This window comes from Mastigoproctus giganteus, chromosome 9 (genome assembly GCF_048544385.1).
Source record: "Mastigoproctus giganteus isolate SK-2022 chromosome 9, ASM4854438v1, whole genome shotgun sequence".
NCBI lineage: Eukaryota > Metazoa > Arthropoda > Arachnida > Uropygi > Thelyphonidae > Mastigoproctus > Mastigoproctus giganteus.
Window position 1 is genome coordinate 171,839,840 of NC_143583.1, and position 26,101 is coordinate 171,865,940.

At 38.7% G+C, this 26,101-nt stretch overlaps 1 protein-coding gene across 6 annotated transcripts in view; it reads right to left on the bottom strand.

Moving 5' to 3' along the window:
• The window catches only part of LOC150080888 (casein kinase II subunit alpha-like), a 496,207-nt gene that overhangs the window by 35,706 nt on the left and 434,400 nt on the right, over window positions 1-26,101 (bottom strand). The window lies entirely within an intron of this gene.

Below are 26,101 nucleotides of genomic sequence, written 5' to 3' on the forward strand. Positions count from 1 at the left end.
ATTTGGGCCACCGGTTAATCGGGGCAGCCGTTTATTTGGGGCAAATCTTAAAAAACAAAAACCAATCGAGAAAATAGCCAGGGTTGACTTCGCTTAATTGGGACAAAATGCTGTTTAATCGGGGCAGGAGACCTCAGCACTGGAGATTACTCTACGATTGTCTCCGACCGTACCACGTAGTTCGGTCGGATTTTTGGAGGTCACAACCATAAAACAATAAAAACAATTAGCAGTCACCTGTTTATTGGGCTTTTCTGTTAAGTGCAATCTATCATAAACAGACAGTAAACTCGATCTTATTGAATTTGCGATAATACCGGCAGCTGGAATTCTGTGGGTTATTATGGTAAAATGTGTTTACACTTCCATGGAATCTTCAATCATATAAAAAAAATAATTTTTAGAATCTTCTCTTCATTCCTATTTTTAAAGCTTCCTAATTTGTTACTCCGTTCTCACTTGCGCGTGTTGTGTTACTTGCAATTTATGTGTGCCCTCTTCTTTGTTATTGATTGCTTATCTTTTTACTGTTTTAAATTTCAGCCCTCACCAACAAATGTCAGTGAACAGAAATGTCAGCTAGTTTAGTTAGTATGTACATATTACAGTACGTATTAATTATTCCGATTATCACGTAATTCTTCCGATTTTCACGTATAATTTAATTTTTTAATTGGTAAGGTAATAAAGGTAAATTTGTGCTTAATATATCTTTACTTTTATAGCCTGTGGATAATATTCCTCCTGTTTTCGCTAATTAGAATCGCTGTTTAATGGAATTAAAATTCAATTCACAAACGTGATCATGATGACCAGCGCTTACTGCACATCGTATAGTGAACCGTACTTTACTATTTTGAGTTCGTCGTAACGTGATTTGATTGTACAGTGAACTAATTGTAAAGGGAGGGTAAATTGTATTTTTAACTATTTACGTGAAACTTCGGATAATTGGGGCAGCCGCTTAATCGGGCCAAAATGCACTAGTCCCGATGTGTCCCAAATAACCGGAATCGACTGTATATATATACACAAGGAAAGAAAGGTGTATTTCCTTTCGGGATTCTACTTCAAAGCTTTTAAGTAAAGAATCACTTAAGAAAAACAAGAAGAATAGTGACACTGGAAAATAAATATAACTAATCCGCTGAGAAAGAACGCTATGTATCGCACAAAATATCGCTTGGCACTCGGGGCCACCATGGTATTGGACTACCTCGAATAAGTAACACTTCACTAATGGAGAAGACTACAGTTACTTCTTCTCAGCAGATATCACCACTCAGATGGCACAGTTTCAAAGCTTGTTGGCTTCTCCTCAGAGGGTGGGCAGGTACACTGGTGTTCCAATAGTGATAACCCAGTTATGAAGTATAACTTCACAATATGAGGGATGCCTGATGGTGTGCAGTGACATAGACTATAAAATATTTAAGGGCAAAGGCCTCATGCTACGAGGTAGAATGGCTAAATGGTTAGTCATTCTACCTTATAGCATGGCCCTTAAATATTTTAAAGTCTATAGCATTGAGCTTGCTTAAATCATTCAAGGCCTTATACACCTCAATTAGATCACCTCGCAGTTGCCTAGTCTCGAGGAGCTGCAATTTGCAGAACTTAAGAATTTCTTGGAACCATTTTTTCGTTCCTCTCACATCTCACTGCGAGTCTCTGCATTAGTTCCAGCAGCTTTACATCTTTCCTAAAATGAGGCCTAAAGGCTCTACAGCTTTCCTAAAATACAAGTATATGATATCAAAATTATTTTTTGCATCCAGTTCCTTTCTGACCACATCATAGTATCCAATCAAATTTGGCAGACAAGACTTCCCCTTAACAAACCCATGCTGTGTCTAAACTATAACTGCAGCCTTGTCTAGATGATCTTCCATCGCTTTCTTAACTTGTGACTCGATTATTTTCCCTGGAACATAAGTTAGACTAACAGGTCTGTAATTACTCGTGTCGCCCTTTAATCCCACTTTGTGAATTTTGGACACATTTGCACATCTCCAGTCCATGGGGATCTCCCCTGAGACCAAGGAAGCTTTCATAATTGTGGCAAAGGGTATGTTTACTTCCTTTAGGGGCTCACATGTGGTGAGTATGGGCTTGGCACATCCAGGGTCCTGAGCTGGATATCATCATTCTTCTCTTTCTTAGCGATTCCCCTGCTACTTCTGACACTCTCTCTCTCTCTCTCTCTCTCTGTCTCTCTCTCTTAGGGTAACTCGGGAATTTTTTTTTTGGCTGGTGCAACATAAGCATCAGGTTTCCTTGCACCATACAGCTAATAATAATAATAATAATAACTGGATAGCTCAGAACCACTCCAGGTGTCTTTCTTATGTTCAATTTCAACAATTTTTCCTATACTTTGCTCTCATTTATTACAAAATCATTTAGCTCCTTGACAGAGTTTGATAAACTTCTGGCCTCCCCTTCCCTACAGACCTCCTCTTGTGTGAATGTAGATGCAAAATACTCATTCGGTTTGTCAGCTACCTTAGTAGGTTCATCACCGCTCATACCATCAATGTCAAGTGGACCAACCAGAGTTATCCCCTTTCCTTTTAGAGTTTACATAAGTAAAGAAACCTTTACTGTTTTATTTGCATTTTTTTACAAAAGATTTCTTGTAATCTTCCTTTGCTTAACTAACCTCCTTTGTGACTTGATTACAGAGCAGCTTATATCTACCATAGGCTTCTGTGTCACCTGGAAATTTATATGTATCCCATGCATTTTTCTTCTCTGCTCCATGTCTCTCATTAGTCCATCTGACATCCATTTAGGCCTGAATTTTGAACAATATTTCTTAGTTGGTATGAAAGTCTAGTAGCTTCCAAGATTAGTTCTTTGAATGCTTCCCATTTTGAATTTGCTGTTGGTAACATCATCAGTTGATCCGATTGTATAGAATTTAAAAAATCTCTGAGACCATTGTAGTCATTGTTATGAAAGCAAAAACCGTTCCCTTTACCACTGATGGTAGTTACATCTTTAAGTAAATCCCACATCAGTACACTATGATCACTGCCACCTAGTGGTTCCTTTATCTGCAGAATCTTAATGCATGAAGAATCACTGCTAATAATCAGATCAAGAGTATTACTCCCTCTGGTTGCCTCTCGAACATACTGCTGTAGAAAACAATCACTCAGTAAATCCACAAGTCTTGCTCATGTGTGAGTAACCAACTCACAAGTTCAGTCTACATCTGGTAAGTTAAAATCCCCCATTATAAAGACAATCTGATTCACTGGCCCATTCTATTTCTCTGTACAGTTGTTCAATGTACTCATCAGAGTCATTAGGCCTATAACACACTCCTACTCTCAACTTGATTTTCCCAGTGCTTATGTCACAGCAAACTGACTCATCACTGCACTGTCCACCCATGTCAACTGGATGCACTTTCTTAGATTTTATGTGTTTCTTAACTAATAGCATAACCCACTCCCCCCTTTCTATCCTGTCTGTCCTTTCTGTACACATTGTACTCCCCAAATTCCGATTGTGCACTGCTTATATATGTGTAACACCATGTCTCTGATATCCCAACAACACCAGCCTTTGATATCTTCACCAGCACCTCTAATTAATCAAAACCATTTACTACACTCCTAGCATTGGTGTAAATGCAAGTATAAATGCACCTATTCTTACTCTTAGTTACTCTAACACAACCCATGTATTTACTTGTTCCAGGATGACTCTCAGTAGCCCTTGAAATTCCCAGCACCTTGCATTCCAGGCTGCTGCTCATTCCAGTAGAAGCAGTGCAAGAATCACTTTCACCTCTGGCTGTGGCTACCATCCATCTATCAGTCTGTGAATCTCCGCAATCTAGCAGTTTTCCGACCTACCTATTATTGCCTCGATAGCATCAGCAAATATTCTTGCACCCTTTCTATTTAAGTGTATCCCATCCCTGTAGAAACAATCTCTTCTGTTAACAAGCACAGACAATGCTGAGAAAAAATCTAGCCCCCATGTGCCTTGCACAATCTTTTCAGGACCGAATTGATTGACAAGGCTCTCATCACATACTCCCCCCCCCATCATGTCTGTGCAGAATTGCAGACACTTTCAACTTTAACCCTAACTCACATCTTTTTTTCAACATTGACATATACATGTTAAGTAAACTTACAGATCTCCTATTCTTAATGTCATCAGTGCCAATATGTAGAACAGTATCACCCTTTGTGTCCTTAAAAGATATCTGCTCTACAACGTCATCAACTTTTGCCCCCGGCAGACATACCACAGTCCTATTCCATCTATCCTTTTTTGCAGAATATATTTCCCGTCACCCTGACAACAGTCACTGACAATAACTAGCTTATGTGGGACCAGCGCATTCTGCCCTGAAGGTTGCCTGATGATCAAGTGCAAGCTCTGGCATTGAGGTTGGCAGCTGCAAGCTTGATGGGTCTCCCAATTTAAGTCCTTTAAAGGCATCTATCCTGTCCTTCAAGCTCACATAAAGGCCCAGAATTTCTTCACAATATCCATTCACTTTTAAATCTTTGGCCTTTACAGTGGACTGTATCACACACACAATGTATACCACGTGGAGATGGAAGAACCCCCGATGTCATTTGACCCTAAAACACTTTACACTTTAATAAAAAAATATATATATATATTTCACAAGTTCACATTTTGCAACTTGTGAAATATATATATATGCACGTTTTGTGCACGTTGCTTTGCTGCTCTAGTCTAGAGTATGATTTCTGTTTTTATACGATTTAATTAATTAACAATGAAAATTAATAAAGTTAATAAATTTAATTGATTAATTTATTATACTTGACTATACAATACTATACTAAGCTAATGCAGCAATACGTATTCTGCTATATAGTTTTTTGTATACCCTAGCTATCAAGTTTGAGATATGCGTTCGAGATATACCGTAACAATCACAATATTAAATTAGTTTTATCCTTATCTAAATACAAAAGATATATGCCCAAAAAGTGATTAAAACCCTACTATTCATCTGCGCTACTGGTTTAGCTATGATAGCGGTATGATTAGCGAGTTGTAACTTACAAAATCACTAGCTAAATTTAAAAAATTTAGCTAGTGATTTTGTTGAAAACGCTCCTAAGCCTATTTAATCTATTTGTAAAACACAAATTAATATGTTAACTAATCAAAAAATTATATATCAATAAAATTTCAAGGAAAACTTATCTGTTTGCAGCAGCTACAGAAATCGAAGTTTTCACCATGCAAAAACTGGCAGCCAATTAAATTTTTATAACAAATCTCTCAAGACATTTTTTGAATGAGAAAATGTTCATTTTCCTACTGGCTGCTCAGTAGCTGAGTGAATGATCAAAAATGTTCTGCTCTCTGTCTCTTTAGAAACTGTCTATTTCTTCACTTTTATGACAAGCTTGGGCTACAAACTCATTTTTCTGGGTCTACTAGTTGCTATGTTAGTATCAGTCACTGTTTCCTTTTTTTGCCCTGGGAATGAGTGATTTTCCTCCCAGGTTTCTAGCCTGCCACACATGGAGGCAGAAGCAGTACCACATAATTAGCATTAGTAGAGGCATATGATGCAAGAACATATGCAGCAAGAGCTTATGCAGCATCAGTCAAAAAAAAAAAACACGCTCCCATTTCACTCCTCTGTTCATTCCAAATACCTATCCAACTCAGCCTTAAATTTATTTAGGCTATCAACTTCCACAACAAAAGATGGAAGTCTGTTCCACCAACCAACTACCCGCTGGCTAAAGGCAAACTTTCTCACATCTATCCTACAACTGTCTTTCCTCAATTTGAATTTATGCCCTCTCAGGTGATTATTCTAAGCAAGAGGAAGAATCCCATTAGCATTGAGCATGTTCAAACTATTCAAGACTATATACCTCAATCAGATCACCTCGCAAGTGCCTAGTCTCCATACAGTGTAATTTGCAAAACTTAAGCCTTTCTTCGTAACAGCAACCCTTTGTTCCATTCACTAATCTTGATGCTCTTCTCTGTACTCGTTCCAACAGCTCTACAGCCTTCTTAAAGTGAGGCCTCCAGACCTGTATACAGTACTCAAGGTGTGGCCTGACCATTGCCTTATATAAGGGGATAATCACCTTCTTAACCCTGTTAGAAAAATTCCTGTATATCATTGACAGGACACCATGAACTAATCTTGCAGACCGTCTGCAATGCTCAGAAAACTTCATATCTGGCTGCACAATTACCCACAGGTCCTTTTCATTCTCTACTGCTGTCAGTGTAGTACCACAGAGTTGATACATTACTCTGGGGTTCCTGCTTCCCATATGTAGTACTTTACATTTGTCAAAATTAAACTTCACTTGCCACCTCTCAGCCCATCTGCTCAACTTTTCTAGATCCTGTTGCAGCAGCGTACTGTCATTAGTGTCCTTAACAACACTGCCAACCTTTGTATCATCTGCAAACTTGGACATTAAGCTTGATATACCATCATCAATCATTTATAAATACAGAAAACAACAATGGACCCAACACTCAATCCTGAGTGACTCCACTAATAACATTAGTCCACCGATGAGCAGTGTCCATTGATTACAACTTTCTTTCTTCTTCCACTCAACCATCCCTTTATCCACAGCAGCAATTTGCCTCCAATGCCACACTGCTCCAATTTGTGCAGCAGTCTTCCACGTGCAGCAGTATCAAAAGCCTTTCTAAGATCCAAATATATGATATCAAAGTTATTTCCTGCATACAGTTCCTTTGTGACCACATCATAGTATCCAATCAAACTGGTCAGGCAAGACTTTCCCTTAACAAAACCATGCTTTGTCCGAGCTATAACTGAAGTCTTGTCTAGCTGATCCTGCAGTGCTTCTTTAACCAGTGCCTCCATTAATTTTCCTGGAACAGAAGTTAAACTAACAGGTTTATAATTACTTGTGCCGCCCTTTGATCTTCCTTTGTGAATTGGGGTCACATTTGCACATCTCCAGTCCATGGGTACTCCCCCCCCCTGAGTCCAAGGAACCTCTCACAATTATGGCTAAGGGTTTGCTTGCTTACTTTGCTGCCTCCTTTAATATAACTGGATAGATCCCATCCACCCCTGGTGCCTTTTTTATGTTAATCTTCAACAATTTCTCCTCCACTTCAAATCAGATGATTCTCAAATCAGAATGCATTTCATAGTTAAAAATGTAGGGTTTTTTTAAACTAAGTAAAAATTCTTTCATCTATACTTTTTGTGATCATTTAACCAAACAGATAGTGTGGTGAATTACTTAAAAAGAAGCTCTCGCTATTTTTAATATTATATTAATAAGACATGATAACTAGAAGTCATGGGGTATAATCAATGTCAATTGTATTCTTATAGTGATAAACAGCAGTTTATTTGTTGTTGTTTTTATCACATATTTTTTAAACTACCTTCATATTATGGTGACAATTCAAACTTGCTAATGATAGACTATGCCTATGCAAAGATTGCTTCCAGATGATATGAATGACTGACACTTTAACTATGGTTACGAGATATACCTGATTTCTGGGAACAGTTCCTGGAATTGACTATCTGCCCATGGAATGTCCTTGATTTTTAGGATGTATCCCTGGAAAGGTGATTCACAAGAAATGCAGATAACACTGGTCTGCAGAGATTTTGATGTTTCCAAAATTCATGGTGTTTCTGGGTATGTGCTTTTAGTGCCAATACTACAAATTGAAACTGTTTCTACCTATCACATAAAGCTGTTTGTACAGACAGTAAGAAATGTTTTCTTAGATATACATTCCATTATGCAATATGCATACTAATTCCTCTGACAAGTATAGACATACCCAGATGGGTTTAGACATGCTGAGACCTGCAAGTCAGGTAGTTAAACCTGTGAAGTGTTTCTTCCACTTTCAGCTGTTTTCTGGTGCAATTGGTATTAGGTGATTATATTAAGTCACTAAGTTGGTCCCCCATAAAGTGTGTCTTTATGAGGGCGGACCAACTTTATGGGAAAAGCCATGATGTTTTCCATTCCCCTGGTGTGGAGGGAAACTCAGGATCATATTAATGACTGCTACTTCTTTTCTATAAATATGGCAGGTTATAATGCAAAGGATAAGCATAGCATATGTATCCCATGGACCTGAACTACCAGTACCACCTCCAGCAATTGTTCATGAAAATATGCCATCAGATCCTGTGACATTTGTGATCCAGAGGATGATATAAACTATTGTGATAAAGAAATTCACAACTCTGGACCATAGCTTTTTATACAAAGTGAACTTGACCATCCCATGAAAGCTCGACAAAAAGGCCAGCACAACTTTTAGGGTCAACACTAAAATCCAAGAATATGCTGGCCACAGGAACAGTCTTTTTGTGGTATAGACATTGTGAAAAAGAACTGGTTTCCCCATTTTGTTGAAGAAAGGCTAATGATATATTCCAACAACATTCCCGCAAGTATGAACTTTTTTTGGAATTCTAACCAACTGAATGGAGGCTATTTATTAATTCACAGAAGCAAAGTTCTTCATAATGGAAACAATTATGCATTCCATTCCTGTAGCCCATTCAGCACACTTAAAATAAAACCATGAAGATGTTAAGCTTCTTTTGGAAAAAAATCAGTACAAGGATCATGGTTGACTAGTGTGGATGCTTAAAAAGCTGCTGCTCAGTCAACAACTTGGTTTCAAAAAAATTCCTTGCTTTCTAAGCAAGTGGGATAGTCAAACAAGAAGTGAACACTAGGAAGCGAAAGTGTGGCCACCAAGCCAGTCTTTGATGCCAGGTTCAGAGAACATTAAAGATGAACCAATATTAGACTGAAACAAAGTATTGTTACTCCTGCTGCATATAAAGATAGGTTTAAAAAAAACAAGCTCATCCAAGCCCTGAATAAAGAAGGAAATTGTTTCATGTCTGTTTGCACTAAATTCCTTCCCATTATTTATGTATGAAAAATTCAAAGCAGGAATTTTTGTTGGACCTCAAATCCTCAAGCTGTTTCTAGACTGTATTTGAAGAATCCATAAATCAAAATACCTCTGGCTATCCAAGCATCACTGAAAGATGCTTGGAAAGCTTTAACATGTAGTGCACAATTTTGTAGGAAATAATAAACACCCAGGTTATGAGATGATGGTAAGTGATATGCAGGAGAATTTTAGAAAAATAAACTAGGCTGCAATATGTGTGTTAAGATATACTCTGCATCTCATCTCAACTATAAATAGTTGAGATGAGATGCAGGGAGTATATCTTAACATAATGCAGAGATATGGGAAATTATATTTCTCATATACGAGGGTGGTTCAATAAAGAATCGGTAACCTAGCTGCAGAGGTGCTAGCCTGTTGATTCTTGGCACAGGTTTTAGTCCTTCTCTACATAGCCACCGTGCCGATTTACACATTTTCCCCATTGATGGATGAGGCTACAGATACTGTTTTTGTAGAAGTGGTGAGGTTGGTCTTTGAACAATGACTCTGTAGCAGAAATGAGTGTCTTGTCATCGGGGAAGTGGGTCCTCCGAAGAAATGACTTGAGGGAAGGAAACAAGAAGAAGTCCGATGGTGCAAGAACGGGTGAGTAGGCTGGATGGGCAGTATTTCATATCCACAAGTGGCCACCTGTGTTGTTGCAATTTTAGAAGTGTGAACTGAGGCATTGTCTTGAAGCAGTCTCACACCTTTGGACAGCATGCCAAGCCTACATGTTTGATTTTCTCATGTAATTTTGTAAGTTGGCATAATAAGCACCTGTAATTGCCCTACCTTTCGGCAGGTAATTAGTCATTATTACGCCTTTCTCATCCCAAAACACTGTCAGCAAGACCTTTCCTGCTGACGCTTGGACCCTTGCCTTCTTGGGGGGGGGGGGGGAGCCATGATGTTGCCATTCCATGGACTGGTTTTTACTTTCACAGTCGAAATGGTGTATTCAATTTTCATCCTGAGTAATTAGATGAAAGAAAAAATTTTCCTCATTTTTTTGGCATAGGGCTAACAACTCTTGCGATTTCTATTGTTGATCAGCCTTCTGGAAACCAGTCAATAATCAGGGAATCCATCTTGCACTTAATTTCTGTAAATGGAGTTGGTCGTGAAGGACTGTTTTAACAGAGCGCACACTAATATTCACCTCCTGGGACAATTCGTGCACAGATATCCAGTGATCTTCCAAGATTAAAGACTCCACTTTTCTGATCATGCTGTCATCAATGGTTGGATGGGGGACAATCCGGAATGGGCTCAGATTCTACCAATGTCCGACCTAAACTGTCTATGCCAGTGCTTCACAATGCCATAGGATGGGACTTAATACTCATATACAGCAGTTATCTCCTCATGGATTTCTTTAGGAGATTTCCCCTTCAAGAACAGATACCAGAGCTGTAATCCGGTATCTGTTCCCCTTCAAGAACAGATACCGGATTACAGCTCTGGCTTCAACTTTGACCACGATGCTACTTCATTACACACTCAGCTCAGCTCTGTAAGAGAAAAACAAATTAAGACACAGGGCTGAAATTTTACACCTTTATTACAGAGATATGCCTGATGCTACACACAAAATATCATGCCTCTGCGATATGTGGAAGTAGGAGAGGGCAATTCTCTTTTGAACCACCCTTGTAATTTTGGTAGATAAAGTGAAGAGCAGTAGAAACTTTCATCAGGATATAAAAGAAATGGAAATAGGTAACAAAGTGGATGGAATGTCAATATGATGGCCAACTATTGCTGGATGCTAAAAAGAGGAACAGTCACTTAAAAATAGATACCTTAAAAATACAGCTGTAAACTGTATTTTTTAAATCCAGTTTACAGCTGTCTATGTTTGCAGGAAAAAAATTTTTACATATTTTTATATAAAAATAACCTATATGTAAAATATGTAAATATACAAAATAAACCAGTAGCACCTCCACCAATTTTTTTTTTTTTATAAAAAATTCTGATATGATAGAGCAAATTTAAAGTAATTTTCAAAATTTTCATTAAAAATGTAGTTTAGATTTCTTACTAGCAGTAAAACATCAGAGGATTTTCCTTAAAATGCAGCCCACTGTAATCATGCACATCAGACTGTGCATGATTACAGTGGGCTGCTGTTCAATCATTTCCTCGATGAACTCTTTAAAAAGTTTCCCCATTCTGCTGGCAAGCTATGCAACATTTACTGTATGTCAGAAATGTGAAGATAATAATATACCCCGGCACCTACTATTAAAATCCTGTTTGTTACTGAATTATGGCTTTTTCCTTAGTTCTCACAAAATGCTGGCTCCCCCAATGAAATGCATAACTATCCTGGCTAGGTCTGTAGGGACCAGGAAGCCACCTACAATATAGTAATCATTTCTAGAAATTATGGTTGTTTCTTATCCAAACGCACGTGTGTGTGTGTGTGTGTGTGTGTGTGTGTGTGTGTGTGTGTGTGTGTGTGTGTGTGTGTGTGTGTGTGTGTGTGTGTAATGAATTCCAATACTATCCCTGATAACCACTACAGCACTTCACATTAATTTGAACAGGCTTCACATGTCAAATTGCTTTCTACTCGTAGTGAAGACTATAAAAACTATAAGTTGATGTGTAATGGCAAAGGTCAGGCTGGCAATGGCTGAGTATGATTAAGAGGTTACTTTTTCCATATAGAGAAAAACTTAATCCACACTCACTGTGTAAAGATCCAATCAGATTCATTATCTTTTTCTTTGAATACAAAGAAGAAACTGAATCAGATCAGACCCTTGCATACTGGGTATGGAAAAGTCTTAGATAATTCAGCTGATGAATTGAACAGGTACCGTGCATTGATCTTTACAGATGAAAGATCCCTTATAGTTAGAAGAGGCTATGCAAGTGAAGATGAGTAGTATGAAATGAGTGACACAGAAATTACAGGAGACTGCATTATTAGAAAAACTTTCAAGCCTAAAGGAAATTAAAGCATCTAGAGTTGATGGAATATACCCAGTAATTTTGAAGGAGAAAGCAAGAGCATGCATTGAACAATTAAGGTTAATTATGGGGACATCACTGGACTCAGGTGACATTCCTTAGGACTGGAGAAATGGCAACGTATCACCAATATATGGTTCTAAGGGTGGAATTCTAAGGCATGATAAAGAGTGCATTACAAGAACATTTAGAAAACAAAAGGGAATTTTGAAGGCTGAGCAACATGTTTTTAGGATTGGTATTAATAGTGGTAAATGATGCAAAAAAGCAAGCTTATAAAGCATTAGCAAAAAAAAAAAAAAATCCAACACCACCCTTCCCTCCCTTCCAATAGTCTGTCTAGTTCTTCCTTGAATTTATCCAAACTATCCACTTTCACAATAACAGGTTGAAGTTTGTTCCAACAATTAATCATCCAAACTGGCTGAAGGTAAACCTCTGCACATTTATTCAGCAACCATCCTTCTGCAATTTCAATTTATCCTCTTCACATGTGTAGTGTGAGGAAGAGGAAGAATGGCATCAGCATTAAGCTTGCTCAATCCATTCAAAGCCTTAAACACCTCAATCAGGTAAACACGCTGCCGCCTAGCCTCCAGACACTGCATTTGTAGAATTAAAGCATAGCTTGGTAAGAGCACCCTTTTATTCCTATCACCAATCTGATTACTCTTTTCTACATGTTCCAACAGATCCATGTTCTTCCTAAAATAAGGAAGGACATGGCTATCAACTTCCACAATGACAGATGGAAGTTTGTTCCAGCAATCAACCACTCGCTAGCTAAAGGCAAATTTCAACACCTGTATTCTGCAACTGTCTTTCCTCAATTTGAATTTATGACCTTTCAGGTGATTATTCTGATCAAGAAAAAGATTCCCATCAGCACTGAGCATGCTCAAGACATTCAAGGCTTTATACACCTCACTCAGATCACTTCGCAGGTGCCTAGTCTCAAGACACTGTAATTTGCAAAACTTAAGCCTTTTTTCGTAAGAGCAACCCTTTGTTCCATTCACTAATCTTGTTGCCCTTCTCTGTACTCGTTCCAACAACTCTACATCCTTCTTAAAATGAGGTCTCCAGACCTGTATACAGTACTCAAGGTGTGGTCTGACCATTGCCTTATACAAGGGGATAATCACCACCTTATCCCTGCTAGAAAAATTCCTCTATATCATTGACAAGACACCATGAGCTACTCTTGCAGACCGTCTGCACTCCTCAGAAAACTTTATATCTGCCAGCACAATTACCCCCAGGTCCTTTTCATTCTCTACCACTGTCAGTGTAGTACTACACAGTTGATACGTTACTCTGGGGTTACTGCTTCCCATATGTAGTACCTGCACAATTATCCCCAGGTCCTTTTCATTCTCTACTATTGTCAGTGTAATACCACACAGTTGATACATTACTCTGGGGTTACTGCTTCCCATATGTAGAACTTTACATTTGTCAATGTTAAACTTCATTTGCCACCTCTCAGCCCATCAGCTCAACTTTTCTAGCAGCAGCAGCAGCAGCATACTGTCATTAGTGCCTTAACAACTCAGGCAAAATTTGTATCGTCTGCAAACTTGGACATTAAGCTTGATATACCAACATCAATATCATTTATAAATACAGAAAACAACAATGGACCCAACACTGAACCCTGAGGAACTCCACTAATAACATTAGTCCACGATGAGCAGTGTCCATTGATTACCACTCTCTGTCTTCTCCCACTCAACCATCCCTTTATCCATAGCAGCAATTTGCCTCCAATGCCACACTGTTCCAATTTCTTGGGCAGTCTTCCACATGCAACAGTATCAAAAGCCTTTCTAACATCTAAATATATGATATCAAAGTTATTCCCTGCATCCAGTTCCTTTGTGACCACATTATAGTATCTAATCCAATTGGTCGGGCAAGACTGTCCCTTAACAAAACCATGCTGTGTCCGAGCTATAACTGAAGTCTTGTCTAGATGATCCTGCAGTACTTCTTTAACCAGTGCCTCCATTAATTTTCCTGGAACAGAAGATAAGCTAACAGATCTATAATTACTTGTGTCACCTTTGAACCTCCTTTGTGAATTGGGGTCACATTTGCACATTTCCAGTCCATGGGTACCTCCCTTGAGTCCAAAGAAGCTCTCATAATTTTGGCTAAGGGTTTGCTCACTTCCTTTGCTGCCTCCTTTAATATAACTGGACAGATCCCATCCACCCCCGGGTGCCTTTTTTATGTTTATCTTCAACAATTTCTCCTCCACTTTCCTCTGAGTTATTACAAAATCATCTAGCTCACTACCAGAGTTTAATTCACCTCTGGCATTCACCTCCCTCATGTGTAAATGTAGATGCAAAATACTCATTTAGTTTGTAATCCACCTGAGCAGGATCGTCAACAGTTGAACCATCAATATCCAGTGGACCAATCTGATTCATCCCTTTCCTTCTAGAGTTTACATAGGTAAAGAACTCTTAGCTGTTTTTCTTTGCATCCTTTGCCAAAGGTTTCTCATAATCTGCCTTTGCCTGCCTAATCTCTTTTGTGACTTGGTTACAGACCAGCTAACATCTATCATAGACTTCCATGTCCCCATTAATGTATCCCATGCATTTTTCTTCTCTGCCATATGTCTCATTAGTTCATCTGATATCCATTTTGGCCTAAACCTTGAACAATATTTCTTAGTTGGTATGTAAAGCCTAGTAGCTCCCAAGATAAATTCTTTGAATGCTTTCCATTTTGAATTTGCTGTTGGTAACATCATCAGTTGGTCCCACCTTATAGAATTTAAATACTGTCTCAGACCACTGTAGTCACCTTTACAAAAGCTGTTTGTTATTTGGTTTTTAGGAGCATTAGTAACTAAGGCCATATTGCTCTGGGGATATGTGGTGGTCATTCCCTAACCTTTCCGCACCCTCCGTATTTGGTGGTCACGGACTCGAACCCCGGTCTAATCAAGAAGTGTATGCTATGCACTGCTGCTCCTGCCCACCTGGCTACAAAGGCGCCACCTTTACAAAAGCAAAACCCTTCCCTTTAACTGATGGTAGTTACCTCTTTGAGTAAATCCCACTTCAGAACATTGTGATCACTGCCACCTAGTGGTTCCTTTATCTGCAGATACTTAATGCATGAAGAATCACTACTGATAATCAGATAAAGAGTATTACTTCCTCCAGTTGCCTTCTGAACATGCTGATGTAGAAAACAATCATCCAATAAATCCACAAAAGCCTTGCTAGTGTTTGGGTGACCAACCCACAAATTCCAGTCAATATCTGGGAAGTTAAAATCCCCCATTATAAGACTCTGATTTACTGGATCACTCAATTTACCTGTACAGTTTCTTATTATACTCATCAGAGTCATTAGGCCTATAACACACTCCTACTCTCAAATTTTTATCTTCCAATGCTTATGTCACACCAAACTGACTCGACATTGCACTGTCCAGTGATGTCAACTGGCTTCACCTGACTGGATTTTATTTTATGTGTTTCTTAACTAATAGCATAACCCCTCCCCCCCCTTCCTATCTTGTCTATCCTTCCTTTACACATTGTACTCCCCAAATTCCAGTTCTGCATTCCTTATATCTGTGTGACACCACGTCTCTGAAATCCCCACAATATCTGCCTTTGATGTTTTGAGCAATACCTCAAATTCATCAAATTTATTTACCAAACTCCTAGCATTGGTGTATATGCAAGTATACATGCATCTGTTCATACCCTAACACAACCCATGTGTTTCCTTGTACTGAAATGACTCCCAGCAGTCTCTGAAATACCCTAACATCTTGTTTTCCAGGTTGTTGTTGTTGTTTGGTTTTTAGGAGCATTAGCAACTAAGGCCATATTGCTCCAGGATATACGGTGGTCATTCCTTGACCTTTCCGCATCCTCTGTATTTGGTGGTGACGGGCTCGAACCCCGGTCTAATCAAGAAGCGTGTGCTACGTACTGCTGCTCCTTCCCACCTGGCTACGGAGGCGCCTGTTTTCCAGGCTGCTGCTCATTCCAATAGGAGCAGTGCAACAATCACTTTCACCTCTGCCAGTGGCTACTGTTAATCTATTAGCTAGCAGTTTTCCAACTAATGCTGCCTCGATAGCATCAGCAAATATTCTTGCTCCCTTTCTATTTAAGTGTATCTCATCCCTATAGAAGCAGTCTCTCCTGTTAACAAGTACAGACCAAGCTGAAAAAAATTCTACCTACCCCTTGAGCCTTGCACAATATTTCCAGGGCCAATTTGATCGACAAGGCTCTCATCATATACTCCCTCGTATCGTGTCTGGGCAGAATTGCAGATACTTTCAAATTCAACCCTAATTCACAGCTTTTTTTTTCAACACTGACCTGTACTTGTTAAGTAATTCCACCGGTCTCCTACTCTTAATATCATTAGTGCCAATGTGCGCAACAATATCACCTATTGTGCCCTTAAAAGATGATATCTGCTCTACAACGTCATCAACCTTTACCCCTGGCAGACATACCCTGGTTCTGTTCCACCTATCCTTTTTACATACGATGTTCCCCGTTTCCCTGATAATAGAGTCACCACTATTTATCTGTATATATTTTTTCAGTATCGAGTATTATCTCTGAGTTCCATTATATATCTTCCGTATCAAGTTATGTATTAATTAATTATGTTACGTTTCTAAAATCTAAGTCGTTATATGTATTTAGTTAAAAAGTACAATTTAATTGACAATGAAGTTTAACAAGATTAATAAATTTTACTGATTAATTGATAATATTATATTCTATACTAAGCTAATGCTATCTAGTTCGGGATATAACGTTGTGTCATATAACAATAGTAGCAAGTTACGAACGATAAATCTATGGACACTTAAGTATTAATTAACTTCCAAAATCTTGCTGTCTCAATTCAGAATAAACCAAGGATCTTGACTAGGTCTATAAGCTACTTATAGAAAATGATTTAATATAACAATTAGTCAATAAAGCGGCTAAATATATCTAAAAAACCTTTCGTTTGCCGGAGCTGCAAAACTTGTAAAACATGTGGATTGGCTTACCAATACTAAATAATAACTTCCAAAATCTCTATCTAAGTTAAAATTTAAACAAATATCGTAACTAGGAATATAAAGCTACTCTAGAAAATAAGTTAATATGCCAAACTTCGCCTGTCCAAGGCTACACTCATTCCCCTGTTTGTTTGTTTGTTTGTTTTAATCGAATGTGGCCAAACCAATGCCTTGTACAATGGAATAATCACCTCCTTATTTCTATAGGTCACTGACAAAACGCCATGAGCTGTTCTGGCAACCTGTCTGTACTGCTCAGAGTACTTCATATCTGACTGCACAATTATCCCTATGTCGTTTTCAATTTCCACTACCCTGAGTGTAGCACCACACAGCTGGTACATTAATACATGTAGTTACTTGTGTTTGTTAATGTTAAACTTAAACTACCATTTCTCAGCTAGTCTGCATAATTTTTTTAGATCTTGTTGCAGTAGCTTAACTTCATTATTGCCATTAATCACTCTGCCAACTTCTGCATCATCTGAAAACTCGGACATTAAGACTGATATATCTTTATCAATATCATTTTGTAAGCATAAAATCATGTTTAACTAACCTAGTTAGTTAGTTTCACACAGTTACTGATGAGCTGGATGCAGGAAATAATCTTGGCATGGTTAATTTGGGTTTAAGCAAAGCATTTGACGGAAGCCCTCGTGAGAAGTTACTTTACAAACCGGAACATGCTGGAATCATGGGAACAATTCTAAGACAGAATGCAGGGAAGGAGGTAGAGGGTTATGATAATGGTTTCCTTCTGATTGGGCTAATATATGAAGTGTATTTCTCCAGGGATCAGTAGCGAGACTACTGTTGCTTCTGATTTTATGAAATGGCATAAATGAAGGGATAGAGGGCATGATGTCAAAATTCACAAACATGTCACTGATTCCAGTCTTTACTGGGAACAGTGCCACAAATGCCCCTTTGGTTGTTGTTTGTTTGTTATTTGGTTTTTAGGAGCATTAGCCACTAAAGCCATATTGCTCCGGGATATGCGGTGGTCATTCCCTGACCTTTCCGTATCCTCCGTATTTGGTGGTGACGGGCTCGAACTCCGGTCTAATCAAGAAGCGTGTGCTACGCACTGCTACTCCTTCCCACCTGGCTACGGAGGCGCCCACGCCTCTTTGGATGACATGAATAAACTTCAAGGATGGTTAGAAAAGTGGCAACTTTGTTTTTATGCATCAAAATTCATAAAATTTGGGAACAGAAATTCCAAAATAACTTATAGATTTGATGGCGTTGAATTAAGAACTGTAGGCAAAGGAAAGGGATTTGGGAAATATAACATGGGCAGACATGAAGTTTACCAAGCAGTGTAGCAGGTGGCAGGGAAGGCCTATGGTGTTTTATCAATGATTTATCGAACATTTGCATGTAGAGATAGGGAGGTCATAATCCCGTTATAAGGCAACTGCAAGACAACTTGGAATAGTGTTCAAGTACGGAGGCCACACCTAAAAAAAACATACATTGAGCTTCTTCAACAGCTTCAAAGATGAGCAATGCATGTGGTGATATCTGCAGAAGGGTGTTCATGTTAGGAAAGACTTTGAATGTGTAGGCTACAATATTTGGAAACGAGTCACCTTAGTGGAGTTTTGATGAAGGTGTATATGGCCCCGAGAAGTGAAAGTAAAATGAATGAGGGTGATATCTTCATTGTTATATTTTAATTCAGAACTAGGGCCATAAATTCAAATAATGGCCCTAGTTGACTGATGCTGACAGCTTGGAGAAATTCAAAATGTCAGCTGGATAGATGCAAATGTGAGGTGGGAGTCATTGAATATATAAAAAAAAAAATCAGATCAAGAGTATTAATCCCTCTGGTTGCCTCTCCAACATGCTGCTGTAGAAAACAGTGAACCAATAAATCCAAAGAGTCTTGCTAGTGTGTGTTTTTTTTTTTTTTTTTTTTTTTTTATGGAAAACCCCAAACACGAAAGGTATCAAAACCTATAGTACTTAGTACCATACCACGCATGGGTTAAAGGAGAAGTATGGGGGAAGGGGGATGCCAGAAACTTTGCTCTAGAGACTAAACATGGGTTTCATCACTTCAAGCCTCCAATAAGCAAAGTGGTGGTATTTCAGCGGTTGATGAAAGTCATCTACCACCTACAGGGGTGTGTGTGTGTGTGTGGGGGTGTGTGTAATAGCAGTAGTAGTGGCATGTGATGAAAGAAAGCAAGTGTATGAGCTTGGAAGTTTGTTCCAGCAATTAACTGCCCACTGGCTAAAGGCAAATTTTCGCACATCTATTCTACATCTGTCTTTTCTTAATTTAAATTTATGCCCTCTTGGGTCGTAATCTGAACAAGTGGAAGGATCCCATCAGAATTCAGCGTGCTCAATCCATTCAAGGCCTTATACACCTCAATCAGATCACCGTGCAGGTGCCTAGTCTCTGCATTTTGCAGAACTTAATGCCTCTCTTGGTAAGAGGATCCCTTCATTCCCCTCACCAATCTTGTTGCCCTTCTCTGTACACACTCAAGCAAATCTACATCCTTCCTAAAATGAGGCCTCCAGACCTGTACGCAGTACTCAAGGCGTGGCCTGACCATTGCCTTATACAGAGGGACAATCATCTCCTTTTCCCTGCTAGCAAAATTCCTATATATCATTGACAAAACCCCATGACCTGCCCTGGTAGCCTGCCTGCATTGCTCAGAAAACTTCATATCGGACTGCACAATTACTCCCAGGTCTTTTTCATTTTCTACCATCTTAAGTGTAGTACCACACAGTTGGTAAGTTTCTCTGCGGTTACTTCTACCCATATGCAGTACTTTGCATTTGTCAAGGTTAAACTTCAGTTGCCACTTCTTTGCCCATCTGCCCAAATTATCTAGATCCTGTTGCAGTAGCACACTGCCATTACTGTCATTAACAACCCTGCCAACCTTTGTATCATCTGCAACTTCAACACTAAGCCTGATATACCTTCATCAATATCATTGATAAATATACAAAACAACAGAGGACCCAACACTGAACGCTGTGGGACTCCACTAATAACATTAGTCCACGAAGAGCAGCACCCATTAATTACCACCCTCTGTCTTCTCCCACTCAACCATCCTTTTATCCATTGTAGCAACTTACCCTTAATACCATTCTGCTCCAATTTGTACAATAGTCTTCCATGCGCAACAGTGTCAAAAGCTTTCCTGAAATCCAAATATATGATATCAAAATTATTTTTTGCATCCAGTTCCTTTGTAACCACATCATAATATCCTATCAAATTTGTCAGACAAGACTTTCCCTTAACAAACCCATGCTGTGTCTGAATTATTGCTGCAGTCTTGTCTAGATGATCCTGCAATGCATCTTTAACTAGTGACTCCATTATTTTACCCAGAACAGAAGTTAAACTAACTGGTCTGTAATTACTTGTGTCACCCTTTGATCCCACTTTGTGTGTGACCAACTCACAAATTCCAGTGAACATCTGGAAAGTTAAAATCCCCGTTATGAAACATTCTGATTTGCCAGCATAACTATTTCCCGGTATAACTGTTTGGTACACTCATCGCAGTCACTAAGCCTATAACACACACTCCTATTGTAATTTCTGCTCTCTTGGTGCTCATGTCACACTAAAGTGACTCAACATTGCACTGGCCACTCATGTCAATTAGATGCACTGCCTTTGACTTTATGTGTTTTTTAACTAAGAGCATACTCCCCATCCCTCCAATTCTCTCCGTATACATTGTACTTCTCATATCTAAATTGTGCATCCTTTATCTGTGTGAAACCACTTGTCTGATATCCCAACAAAGCCCACATTTGTGGGCTTTGTTGGGCTTACCATGTCTTGACCAGCACTTCCATTTCAAATTTATTTACTAAGTTAGCATCAGCAGAAGCATATGATGCAAGAAAGCAAGCATTAGACAAAAAAACACCCATTCCACACATCCATTTTTCTCTTAACGTTTTTCCAGTTCTTCCTTGAATTTAGTTTGGCTATCAACTTTCACAACAGTTTAGTATTAGTATTAACAATGGCCACATGGTGCAAGAAAGCCTATGGCTTATGCTGCATCAGCCAAAAAAAATAAAAAAATAATAAAAAAATAAAAAATAATAATTAATTAAATAATAAAAATAAAATAATAACAATAATAAGATGAAAATTTTATAAAAATAAATAATTAATACAAGAAAAGGAAACAGACGAGTTTCACTCCTCGTAGGTAATTATCCAGCTGACCTTTGAATTTCCCCTAACTGTCAGCCTCTACCAAATCAGCATAGGTTAATTATTCCAGTAATTTATAACTTGCTGGCTAAAATAAAACTTTCTGCAATCCAGTTTAAACATTTCCCCCAGTAAATTGAACATTTCCCCCAGTAAATTGAACATTTCCCCCAGTAAATTGAACAATCCAGTTTAAACATTTCCCCCAGTAAACTGAAATTATGGTTCTAGAATCATTTATATCTAAGGGAAAAAAACTTAGATAAAAAATTTATCTAAGGAAAAAAGAAGAATGATGATATCCAGCTCAGCTGGATATCATCATTCTTCTTTTTCTTGGTGATTTCCTTCTCTTCTCTCTCTCTCTCTCTCTCTCTCTCTCTCTCTCTCTCTCTCTCTCAGGGCAACTCAGAATTTTTTTTTTTTTTTTTTTTGCTGGTGCAGCAAAGCCTTAGGCTTATTTGGCACCATATGGCTGATAATGATAATAATAACCATGAAAATTTCGTCCTCATTCATTTTCTTATGCCTCTCAGAGCCTTAATCACCTAAATTAAGTCTCCTCTAAGGTTTCCAAGCTCTGCAAACCACATATTTAAAATCTTTCCTCATATGAGCACCCTTTTTGCTGATCTCGCCAGGTGAGTTACCCATCTTTGGACCCTTTCAACAAGCACAATGTCTTTCTATAGTGCAGTCTACATGCTTGAACACAGTATTCCAAGTGTGGTGTAACAATACCTTTATATAATGAGATTACGACGTCCTTATCTCTCCTAGCAATTGCTCGATAAATAATCGATAGGATACCATGGGCCTTTCTTGCAACCTGTCAACAATGCTCGAAGATCTTTATGTCTGACCGTATAGTAACACCCAAGTCCCTTTCATCCAGTACAGACTGTAGTTAAACTCCACCAACTGTATAATTATTTTGGGGTTACTGTTCCCCAGGTGTAATACCTTATGCTTTGCTGGATTAAAGTACAGCTGCCATTTTTCTGATCATCCCTGAAGAAGCTCTGCTTGGCAATGATCATTAACTCCTCTACCAATCTTTACATCATCTGCAAATTTAGACATCACGCCCTCTATCCCTTCATCGAAGTCATTTATGAAAATAAAAAAAAAAAAAAAAAAAACCTATACTGATCCTTGGGGGAACCCCACTTCTTACATCAACCCAATTTGAGGAATAACCATTTATTACAACCCTCTGCCTCCTGCCCTGAAACCATCTAGCTATCCATCTGAGGATTTTCTCTGTGATTTCAACCTTTTCCAACTTATAAAGTAACCTCATCGTGTGGGACTGGGTCAAATGCTTTGCTGAAGTCCAAATAAACAATTTCGAAATTATTCCCCAAGTCCAGCTCTTGAGAGACCCTGTAAAAATAGCTAATCAAATTGGTGAAACATGATTTTCCCTTTAGAAAACCATACTGAGTATTCTTCAGAATTCCATTTCTATCTAAATGATCCTGAATTCTGTCCTTGATCATTGACTCCATGATTTTCCCTACTACTGCAGTTAGACTGACTGGCAGGTAATTTCCCACTTCATTCTTAGAACTGCCCTTATGTATTGGAAATACATCAGCACTTTTCCAATACAACGGAATCACTCTGGAATCCAGTGATGCTCTCATAATTAGCCTCAATGGTTCAATGCACTCACTTGCTGCTTCCCTTAAGATTAGAGGGTATGTGCCATCAACCCCCAGGAGCCTTCCTGGCTTGAAAAGCTTTTTCATTAAATAAACATGTGAAATTTACATTATTAATTACATTTTTTTCAACTTCACTCCCATAATTTCTCATTGACCAAGGGTTTTTCTTCTGTAAATATCAATGCAAAGTAATTATTGAGTTCATCTGCAACATCAGCTGGGGTATCTAATACTATCCCACGTCCATTACATAAGGGTCCAATCTGGTTTGTCCTTCTCTTCTTTGCATTTATATATGTGAAGAATTCCTTATCCCTACTCTTTGCCAGCCAGCTAATTTGCCATTGCCAGCCTAACCTTTTCTGTGGCACTATTACAGATCAACTTGTAGCTGTTATAGGCTTCAGTACTTTTTATTGCTCTGTAACTTTTCCATGCAATCTTTTTCTGCTCAAGTAATCTGGCAACTTCATTATTCATCCAACTTGGATTCTTTCTCGTGGAATATTTTTTTAATGGTATATAAGCATTCAATGCTTCTGTGATTAATGTTTTAAAGGTATACCATAATTCAATTGCATTCACTCTCTGTGAGATATCTACCCAGTTCATAGAGGCCATGTAGCATCTTAAACTGTTGATTTCCTTTCCTGACATTATAACCCATTCCTTTGCCTTTAAATACTGCTATCCCCCTCTCTCTCTCTCTCTCTCTCTTTTCATCGTTCACCGTAAAACTACGTGATCACTTCCTGCTACTGCTTCCTGTACTGTTAGCCCTATTATAAGATACAATCTTACAATAGGGCTAACAGTACAGTTGATTTAAAAATTTTGTCCCCCGTGTAGAGTTTCCTTCCTATTTGTTTCCATCAATTAGAAGCAAATTAAAATCGCTCATATTAAGACATTGATGGTTACTTACCCATTCCAATTGCATGTAGAGGCTCTCAACATAATCTGCACAATCACCTGGCCTGTAGATTACTCCCATTCTCCTTATACCTTTGCTTCCAACTATCACACATCATACAGATTCTATACTAGCATGTGAAACGTCTGAATCTGGAAAAACCTTTGTTGTGCTCAGACTGCTTTTGATAAGAAGCATGACCCCACCACCCCTTCTATCTTCCCTATCCTTCCTAAATACATTACGCATACCGTATTGAAACTCATCATCCCCTATGTCCAGGTGGCACCATGTTTCCATAAGCCGTATTATGTCAGCGTTACTTGTCATAACCAGCAGTTTGAATTCACTCATATTATAGACGATGGAAATTTGTTCCAGCTATCAACTACCTGCTGGCTAAAGGCAAATTTCAGCGCATCTGTTCTTCAACTTCTTTCCTCAATTTGAATTTATGCCTCTTCAAGCTAGTAATCTGAGCAAGAGGAAGAATCCCATCAGCTTTGAGCCTGCCCTGCCCAAACCATTCAAGGCCTTATACACCTCAATCAGATCACCTCACAGGTGCTTAGTCTCCAGCTGCTGCAATTTGCAGAACTTAAGCCTTTCTTGGAAAGAGGACCCCTTTGATCCCCTCACCAATTTTGTTGTCCTTTTCTGTACTTGTTCTAGCAACTCTACATCCTTCCTAAAATGAGACGTCCAGACCTGTACACAGTATTCAAAGTGTGGCCTGACCATTGACAAAAGTGTGGCCTGACCATTATACAAAGGGATAAACACCTGCTTATCACTACTAGCAAAACTGCTGTATAATATTGACAAGACCACCACGACATGCTCTGGTAGCCTGTCTGCACTGATAAAAAATGTCATATCTGACTACACAATTACACCCAGGTCTTTTTCATTCTCTACCACCCTGAGTGTAATACCACAGTGTTGGCACGTTTCTGTGGAGTTACTTCTAACCATATGCAGTATTTTGCAATTGTCAATGTTAATCTTCAGTTGCCACATCTCAGCCCACCTGCCCAGCTTTTCTAGACCCTTTGTATTAACATACTGTCATTAACAACACTGCCAACTTTGGATCATCTGCAAACTTGGACATTAAAATCCTGTTTTACCTTCATCAATATCATTGATAAATATAAACAACCACAATGGGCCCCACACAGAACGCTGGGGGGGGGCCTCCACAAATAACATTAATGCACGATAAGCAGTGTCCATGGATTACCACTCTGCCGCATCCCACTCAACCATCCTTCCATCCATTGTAGCAACTTGCCATTAATGCCATACTACTGCAAATTGTACAGCAGTTTTCCATGTGCAACAGTATCAAAAGCTTTCCTGAAATCCAAGTATATGATATCAAAATTATTTTTTGCATACAGTTTCTTTGTGTAAACATAGAAGAAACCAATCAAATTGGACAAACAAGATTTGACCAATTTCATTAAACTATACTGTGTTTGAAGTATAATTGCAGCCTTGTTCTGGGTGAGCCTGCATTATTTTTTTACAGTGATTCCATTTATTTTCCCTGAACAGAAGTTAAGCAAGCAGACCTGTAAATACTCGTGTCACACTTTGGTTGCCCTTTGTGAATTGAGGATACATTTGCACATCTCCAGTCTGTGGAAATCTCCCTTGAGTCCAAGGATGTTCTCATAATTATGGCTAAGGATTCTTACTTACCTTAAACTCTTACTTACTTACTGTCTAGATGATCCTGCAGTGCTTCTTTAACCAGTGCCTCCATTAATTTTCCTGGAACTGAAAGTTAAACTCACAGGTCTATAATTACTTGTGCCAGCCTTTGATCCTCCTTTGTGAATTGGGGTCACATTTGCACATCTCCAGTCTATGGGTACCTCCCCTGAGTCCAAGGAAGCTCTCACAATTATGGCTAAGGGTTTGCTTACTTCCTTTGCTGCCTCATTTAATATAACTGGATAGATCCCATCCACTCCAGGTGCCTTTCTTATGTTTTAATTCAAAAATTTCTCCTCCAACTTGTTCTCAGTTATTACAAAATCATTAAGCTCAATGTTAGAGTTTAATAAACTTCTGTTTTCGAATTCCTCATGTGTGAATGTAGATGCAAAATACCCTTCAGTTTGTCAGCTATCTGAGCAGGATCATCAACAGTCGCCCCATCAATATCAAATGGACCAATCTGATTCATCCCCTTCCCTCTAGAATTTATATAAGTAAAGAAGACTTTGCTTATAAATTCTGTTTTTCTTTGC